This window comes from Acanthochromis polyacanthus, chromosome 14, assembly GCF_021347895.1.
Source record: "Acanthochromis polyacanthus isolate Apoly-LR-REF ecotype Palm Island chromosome 14, KAUST_Apoly_ChrSc, whole genome shotgun sequence".
In the NCBI taxonomy this organism is placed as follows: domain Eukaryota; kingdom Metazoa; phylum Chordata; class Actinopteri; family Pomacentridae; genus Acanthochromis; species Acanthochromis polyacanthus.
Genome location: NC_067126.1, coordinates 33,220,270 through 33,229,798, shown reverse-complemented (window position 1 = coordinate 33,229,798; position 9,529 = coordinate 33,220,270).

Here is a 9,529-nt window from a genome sequence, read left to right as displayed (position 1 = left end):
GCCGTTCCCAGCAGGAGGTCCATCCTGTCTGAGTCCTCGCCCCGGCATCAGGAGCAGCTGCAGGGAGGACAGAGGAAGGTCACCGCCAAAATGAGACTGAACGTTGAGAAACGAGAGAGGCCCGGCCCTGTGGTTTCAAGGTCGAGATTGATACACAAATCTCTCCGCAGAGGAAGAGTAGAGCTCAGTGGAGCTCATTAAGGTGTTAGTCATGCACAATCACTCTCAAATCAAATGCGACAAAGCCTCAGTCCTTTATTTATTCTGTCATTTTATGCGCCGGCTCTTAATATGCTGCTGCATACTGACTGCTTTTCAAAGACTTGTCATACAACTTAAGTGCTCACTGACCTCAGCGATTTACTCACCGATTTGTTAAAGCGCCTTGGAGCAGACCTTAGACTGCTCGAAAAATGTTTCCTCACAGCCTGCTGTTGGTGTTTACTTTAAATCTGGAAGTGCACCTTTAATTCGAAAAGAATTCCTTTCATCAATCACCCAAGTTAATGTGCTGCATTTGCATTTTGGGGCAAGAGACTACTTTGTCCTGTTTCATTCTCCGTTTGAAAATCTATTTCTGCAGTCTTAAGGAGGAACACTAAACGTCCATCATTTCCCCAACTGGGAAATGTGTTGGACAATAATAAGCAGACTGTTAATGAATGCCGCAGTGACACAGGAGCCAAATGTCAATAAGAGGAGCTTATAGAGAGCGACGGTCATGACTGGCTAATGAAGTGTGTTCCAAGGAGAAAAGCTCATGTCATGCTTACGGGTTTTCGTCAATGATTTATTCAGTCTGGTTGATCTGCTCTCTTGCTTCTTCACATGAGCCAATCCAAACCCGCCTCGCTTTTCTGCATCACCTGATCTTCCCCGCCCCTCTGCTCACCAGCCTCCCCTCTGCTAATCAGCTCCCTCTGTATATAAACACACCCAGGGCTCACTACCACACATTATAGATTGTCTTGTACCCGGTGTGTTAGCAGCACAATGTTCTGGTTTATTTGGATCTCTGGAGTCTGCTTCCGACTGCTCCCTTGTGTTTGTTCAAATGGATGTTTTTATGTAACCTTGTGCTATTTTTCTTGAATGTAAAGCTTCCCTTTTGCTTTTACAACCTGCCTCTTGTGACGTGCTCTAGGGTCCTCTGAACAGAACTCTGATAGTTCAAGATTAAAGGATTAACAATGATTGCATTAAGCCCCTCGGCTAAGTCCACTCGAACACTTCATGAGCAAAACGTGATGCTTTAGATATCAAGTGTGCCACCGATTAAACAAGTTAAGGCAATTTGGTGCAATTTCTGACATGCTCTGCATTCTTAGCAGCACACGAGTCTTGCCTTTTGATTCTGGTGTTTGAAGTAACACTTTCTAGTCAGTGTTTTGTGTAAAGAATCAGTAAATTTATATCTGTTTGAGATCCTCATGCCAGTACAGTGAGAAACATGTTTTCTACAGTTAGCAAAGCCGCCCAAGAGCTGTGTTCATGCAGCCCACAAAATCTTGTTTCATTCACACCATCTGTTCTGCCTCACGCTCCAAGTGGGATAAATGTGATTAATATTTCTCATCTTGGAACAGGGACCACCTTGCACCCCGAGTTTCTTTATTTTGATGTTACTTGTCAAATGATCAGTGCAGGTTTAGAAATCGAGTATGTGTACGGAGCCACATGTGGCTGTGATGTCCCAAATAGCTTTTTTTTGTTTTGTTTTGTTTTTGTGCCAGCAATACTTTTCCTCCTCTCTCCTTGTGTCCACATGATCCAGCAGAGCAGCTGAGTTGGGATGCTGGCTGTGTATTGGGTGGGACAGGGGATCAAGCTGGGTCAACCTCAATATGTCAGTTGTTTGGCAGCGCCGGCCAGTGAATGATTCGCTGTTTAAATTACATTAGCACGACCCTTCAGGACAGTTTTCAACAGGCAGTTTCGTTCGACAGTGCAAAAATTGCGCAACAAACAGAAAACTATGTGGCTGGAAAAATAAAGACTCCCATGCAACATCAGGAATCAGAGCAGCCAGATGTTTTCCTCCAAAGTTTGTTGTTATCGAGCTCGTTTTATGAGATACGAACACTGATGTAGCCACTTCTTGCTTATTATCCTTTTATAATTCACTCCTGTTGACAGTCTAGTTGAGAGTGTCAGCGTGGCATTTAGCGAGTGTTTAGCATATGCTCAAGGTGTGACATTTGACAGCACATGCTCTGTGAACATGTGTGTGCCACAGAGACTGGTTAGTTTTCATATTTCACAGCTACACTCAGCATTTATCTCAACTGTATTCTTTATTCAGGGCCTTATGTGATAAGGGATAATAATGTAAACCTGTGTAACTCTTTTTTAAACATCTATCTACTATCCATACATTGCTTATTTCTCATTAGGATCACGGTGGTGCTGGAGACTATCCCAGCTGATTTATGGTGAAGACAGGCCCGGGTCGCGGCAAAACACCGGTGTTGGTGCGAGCTATCGCGCAATTTCGGAACGGGATTTGCTTTCTGGCGTCCTGAGATTTGGATACAGACCACAACAAAGAGCGATCGCCAAGTAATGTGGAGGTTTTCGTTCACTTTTCATCTCTAGTATGTTGTGGGACACTCATTGAGACTATCTGAGCCGGTCAGTGTGGGGGAAAAAAAGCACGTTAGGGCAAGTTGCCCCATACTTTTCGCTAGCTGAGCTGCTAAGCTGCCTGCCTGGCTAAATACTGGAGCTATGTCGAAAATTCATTTCTCCATCACATGTATGAAATGACATACGAAAACAGACCCCAGGTTGAAAAAAAATGAAGTTCCCCTTTAACAACTGATGATGCAAGCTACTGCACAGATGTACAGCCTAATTTTCTGCCAAATTACAGAAAATGTCAAAGTTCCACAAGAAAGTCTGTCATTTTTCAGTATTCTGCAGACTAGGTTTGTTAAAAGCCCGTGTATTTCACCAGTGCACACTGGCAGCAGGAGAACCACCAGCTTACAAAGTGCAGAAGACAAATTAAATCAGTCTTTTTATTATGATGCTTTCTTATTAAAGAATGAAACTGCCAGCAGTTAATAATGAAGCAGAGGACAGGCCTCTGTAATTAGTCCAAAAATGACAGTTTGAAGAGTTGAAACGCAAACACAGACACTTGTTAATATGTCTGTGTGCCTAGAAATTGAATAAATCAGCACCTTCTGGATTTCACAGTGCTGTTCAGAAAAAGACAATGTGCGCTATTTCCATTACAAGTTCTCACTGAATCTTCTCACCACTGTGTCCTCCAGTTTCCCCCCTGGCAGCTTTCTCTCTTCCAGTTATCTTCCTTACATCCTTATTCCCTTTGGTGCTCATTTTCAGATATGTTTTAAAAAACATGCTCATTTTAGCAGATTCCATTAATATTCTGTCTCATACATGTCACTCTTTCCATTTGTTTTTTTCCTGCTGCCTCAGTTACCACAATTCAAAAGAGAAAAGGCACACATTGAAATGCAAGTCATTAGAAATAGGGAAATATATAAATATGCCATGTGAAAATGTACTATTTATGCCATTTGATGTATGGAATTGGTGAAAACACTGTCATAGCCACCCTAACAACCACCTAACAACCAAAAATACCAATTGGAGAAACACATTATGCCTGTACTATACATGCTTTTAACCTTGCCATTATGCATACATACATAAGCTGTTCTAGCTCTGATACTGAGGTGTACTGTTTACTCACATGTTCCTCTTCTATATGTGAGTCTAAGAAAACACAAATAAAACAGAAAAATATACATACATTCACTGGTAACGAGTACTGCCAGTTGCACAATTTGCAAGAAAGAGCAATCAAGTAATAGTGGCAGGTAATTACACAGTGCTTTAACACTTTAAAAGGGAAAATGAAAAGACTATATGCGCATTATCAGTATCTGATTTTCTTTTAGGTCAAAGGAACACAGGATTTAAAACTAGCCTTTATCAACTCTAAGCTGCTATCAAGTAGCCCTTAATGATGATTGCCTTTTCAATGTGACACGGAGTTCAAGTAGGCAACCTGTTAATAAACAAAAAGATAGCACTTCATACGGAGAATGAGAAACCTTGGAACAAGAATATGTCTCTGTATCAAGAGGCTTGCATAAATTCCCAAAACTCACCAAGGCTTTTGATTTATTGATACGATAAATATTGAAATAATTTGCCAATTTGGAGCCAAAAGCGTGAAATAATTTTGACTTGAAATTTGATTTTAAACCTTTTTGAAACTTTCTCTGAAGGCCAAAGCACCAACTATCTGCTCTGTAGTCCCGGCGGAACATTTGTTGTGATCTTGCGAATGATCCGAAAATGTTTCATCAGCCACGCACAGACGCTCAGTCTGTTCACTGTTTGTTTCAGCCCACATCAGTGCTATCAGCAATATCCAAGTCCAATATTACTTTTCCTTGTGAAAAATAATGCAGATAATCATTTTTTTGATGTCTTTCAACACTCTTGACTGCTACGGTTTGATAGTGCACAGCTGCATCTTCAGATTTCTGCGCACCCACTCGTGGTGGGGGTGAGTTCCTGTCTGCTGGAAACTTGCTGAAGTCATCGCACTCCATTTTGCTCAAAGGAATCATAAAGGTGTAATCATCCCGCCTCAACAGGTGTGCAAAAAGTCCCCTCTAATTCCCCAGCTCCTCTGGTTTTGCTCTCATGTAGGTGGAAAACCTAGAATCTACTGTAGAAAGAAAGCTCACTTGTGGAAAACAAGCCATGTTTAAATCTTACATTTTTTTCCTTTTAGAAACAATAACTCTGCAAACACAAATTACTCCCCTAATAGAATGAAGGAGCGGAATGTTTCAGCTGATCTAATAAAGCTGATTGTTTTTGCTGGAGCCGTTCACAACTTAAAAATGCTCCAGTGTTCCATCAGTCCTTCACGCCAGATCTGATTAATTCAATAGCGAGACTCCAAACTTAGTTTCCAATATTTTGATAGAAAGTTCCAATTAAAACTCCCTAATTGGAACTCAGCAAGATGGAGCAAGACTTCAGTGCGAGACAAGTTTGATCTCCAGCCTAACAACCTTTTTCCACCTCTTATTAGTTCTTACTGGAAGGGTAATTATGAGAGGTGCTAATCAGAAGGTGGCAGCGATGATAGAAGGAAGGAAGGGCTAGATTTAAACTGTGGATGCTTCAGGGGGGAGAAGCAGGCGGGCACTGCACATTCACTTCATCCCAGCTCTGCTTGTTCATCAGCTTTGTTGAATCCTGGCTGACAACTTCATCATCCACATGAGAGGTCTCCATTCTGAGCGTTTTTTATGCAAATAAACTCTGATCAAGCTCCTCACATCATCGGCTTTCATCAGCATCAACCTTTGCCTGGTAACCTAATGCCTACAGTCCCCAAAGCACAAAGTCAGTGCAGGTTATGCAGACAAGGGAGCACTCAGATGTGCCGTAATCATGCTTGAAAGCTTCATCAGAGGCATTGTTGATCAGACCCCTAGATTTCTCAACTAAGGATCAGTGCTGCTATAATCAACCTCAGACAGATGTCTCACAAGGGAAAAAAGCTCAACAGTCTCCGAAAATCTAATTTACTGCAAGAATACAGCCTACTATTTCCTCTTTTCAGCCAAGTAGCAAAAGGTTTGGTTTCTTGATTAATAGTCTTCAGCTGCTCCAAATGAGTGGAGGATTCTGACGGCAGCACGGTTCACTGTGATTTAGCAAGTGTATTGTGCAAATTTTGGAGTAGAAACACAGCAACACTTTGGAATCTTGAGAACGATTCCTGTGCTACAACTCGGTAAAACAAAGTGAAAAGTACCTGTTTAGTTTTATATTTTGGACAAAAGGGTACTTTAACGCACACTTTTGGGCTCTAATCTCACTTCAAAAGCTTTTTTCTGAACTCCTCGTCATCAAGGAATAGGAAGATAGCTGGCAGAACTCTAAGCAGACTGCTGAGTCATGGTAAGAGACTAAAGCATTTTCCAATGAAGCACAGTTGTCTCTTCTCATAGCTTTTGCATATGATGCACTAATTGTGAATCTCCCTCGCTAATCTGTAATATTTCTAAGTAAAATGTCTTGAGCTTTATTTATTTGAGCGGCTGCATGATTTGTAACTCTGCCTTCTCTGATCCAAAACAACCTAGATATGCCTAAAGTGTTACATTTCTCTTTTCTCCACAAGTAGCCTTGTCCCCTTCCAGAAGTCTGAAAATCCATTTTTCACATTTTGTTTTTGGTGTCTGGCGCTGGCTATTACTTGACCAGACCCAGGCCACACAAGCTTTAAAACCGGTGCCCCAGTAGAACTGATTTAAGAAGAGTAAAAGTCTCTCTCCGTTTTTCATCCAGCCCATTTTTCTCTTTCTGGCTCACAGCACCTTTGTTGACATGTACATACTGTTAGTGCGCAGTGATTTTATTTTTTCGTGGGAAGAGGAAGAAGAATTTTCTTAAGACAAGGTTAGATCTGGCTGAAATTCTCCACTTTTTCTCTCCTCTAGAGGGATGCACACCCAATTCCTCAAATATGATCTCATTATTGCAAGTATGGAATTGTGTTTTCAGACTGACTCATCTATCTCACAGGATGAATTCTCATTAGGGTGGAGAAAACCAATTCTGTCTTGCTTAATAGCGAGGCTTTTTTTTTTTTCTTTGCTGCTTTTCTGCCTGCTGGCTGCTGCGAATCCTCAAGCTTGAACCTTATTTTTCTCTGCTTGGTAACACAATAGAGCTACCTGTGGCGATGAACCAAAGCCTTTTATCAGCATTATCTGGGGCTGACTTACAATATATCAGGTCCCACCTTAGACTCACATTTTTTTATCCATTTGTTCTCCTGAGTGCATAAAACACAAAGGGCTACTCATTAATGAAACCGCTGCCTTTGACGGAGCCAGAAATGTGACAGTGCATGTTTTTTTTTGGCTGATTTTCATGATACTATATGACAAAATATCCTCCTTTTCCATTCATTGACAGCTCCTGAAGGGGTTAAGTCTTCTTCTCGGGAGCTTCACATGCTCTTGTGTAAACCTGTACAGCAGATGAGAAGCAGAGTGTGTCAGAGAGGTATGTGTGGGTACACACCCCATCGAAGGGGAGTGTACATGCAGACAGAACACCTTCAGCCTTCTGTCTCCTGTCTGTTTTACCTCAGGGGAAGTACCAGCTGCCTAACAGTAACACTCTGTTTTAGCTGAGTATTTATTCGCCAGGGAGAGACACATACCACCGCAGCCATGGGGAAGCAGGTAAGATCAGATAAAGAAACATTTAAGGGCATTTGATTAAGAGAGTTTAATAAGTGCCAAGTCTTAAATTTTGTTTCTAATCTGCTGACAATTACTAAATGTTGATCATCTCAGACTGAGCAGTGGGGCGACTGTCTGGCACTCTGCTGAGGCGTGAAAAGGTGACAGTGAGGGCCTAAATCCTCGTGTATATATGGATTCTGGCAAAGTGGAAATTTAATCATTTTAAATCATCACACATCGATCACAGCGCTCTATGCCGATTTATACTACAAGAGGTCTGCACACTCAGGAAAACACTAAATGAACACATGTATGGATGCACAGGAGTGCACGGACTGGTTTGCACAAACAGAGGCACTGCACTTTATGTGTAACACATTAAAGGAGTGTTGGTTGTTTGTGCTTCTCAGTGAGAAAGTTAATTTCGAAGGGCAGCCAGATCTGCCATCTTCTTAACAAGTCCACTCTTGTTTGCACATGCATCACATCTGCTGACATCTTAATACAATTCTGACATGCCAGATTCTGGGAAATTATTAAACTGGCACGGATGCTGCAATTGTTCTCATGCTTTTGTTGTCCTAGATTTTTGAGATTTGTGAATTTTTTGCACAATAGGTTAGGGTTCCCAGTGAGCGGCACTAACGCTCTTGATGTGTTTTGGTGGGGACTGAACCAGTGCCATGTTGTTCTAAGAGAGAACAGAATGTGTAATTTTGCCAAAATAACTGTGGATCGGGAACTCTGGTGAATTCATTTTCTTTTTTCTCTTTTTTACTTTTCTTCATGGAAGCATCTGGATTTGCTATTGCACTGAAGAACCGTCTTTACTTCAGTTTAAGAGACTGAACTATTCTTTCTTAATAATAATCTTTTGTGCCTGAAGGTGCTGAATAATTTTCATTTAACCTTTCAATTTCATATTAAAACTGGTTAGAGAAGACAATTTGAGCGTGGCGTTATTTCCCTGAGTACTGGTGATTTTAATCTGTTTTTTAAAAACCTCACTCTTGCTCTTATTACGGTGGCTCGATTTCTTCTGCCATCGCTCCGAATGATAAACAAAACCGTGTCCATTTGGGTCAGCAGTGCCAGCTCCATCAGCAGCTGCGAGCTCTCCGGGCCTCGCTGTTGTGACGGGGTGAGAGCTGATGTTGGGTCACTCTCACTGTCAGAGCCAATAACTGTACATGGAAATGGGGTCTTGTGGGGGGGAAACATGGGGCCTTGTGTGTGTGTATGTGAGTGTGGACTCACCGCACTGTGCAGCTGAAAAATATTATTTTATCAGGAATACCTCTGCAAATGTTTCATCCATCTCAAACAGAAGAGAATGTGCTTCACAAGCCAAGATCCCGCACTGTCTTGAAGGAATGTCTTGTTGACATGTAGATGGAGTGTAAGTGAGGATATTCTGTAGGGTCTCACTGAGCCAACACATACAGCAGGAGCAGAAAGTGATTGGCTTGACTAGCTTTTAGCCTCTAGAGCATCTATATCCCAGCAATGACAGGCCTTTTACTGTATGTCTGGGTGCTTTTAACACCGGTGGTTAGAACTAAATGCAACCGTGACAACACTGTCGCAAATGTTTTAACCTCAAGATCAAAACATCCTGCAGAGGACCCAGATCCCAACAGCTGGACTCCTGCCTTTGGCTCTGATGGTCTCCTTGGATTCATGAATGCAGCACACCACAACAGATGTTCAGACCTCCTCCAACAAACGTAGGTGTGTGAGGTTTGAGCATGCAGAGTCTCAGTTTCTCTGTGTTACAATGATAGATCTTAAGCATCTTCACTGGAGACATTTAAGACCAATCTTTTCCGCTTTTCTCAGTTTGATCTGTCAGTCTTAAACCTCTTTATTGGAGGGTTGAAAGTTTATACCTTCCGGCGTTGGACAGGTAGTGTATTTAATTGCTGCTGCTACTTGTAAAGCAGAATGGACTGGGTGGAGATAGCAGATGGAAGGGCGTTCCCGCGCTTCACCAGCAACGTCTCCGATAAGATAAGCTGAGTGTTGTCGTTGGGAGATTCGTGATAAAGATGTGACACGTTATTTCTCTACAGTTGATCCCTTAGAAGCTGGAAGCAATTACAGACTTCTCCAAGCAGCAAAGAATGTAGCAGGCGTTCACCGCACTCTTTCAAAGGAGGCTTTTTTTTTCAGGAAAAAATAAAAGCCAAGACTCTAAGGCTACGGGCCTGCGGTGCGCACTAAACATAACATATGACCTTGCTTTTCCAAAACCCCTTCACCGTTTC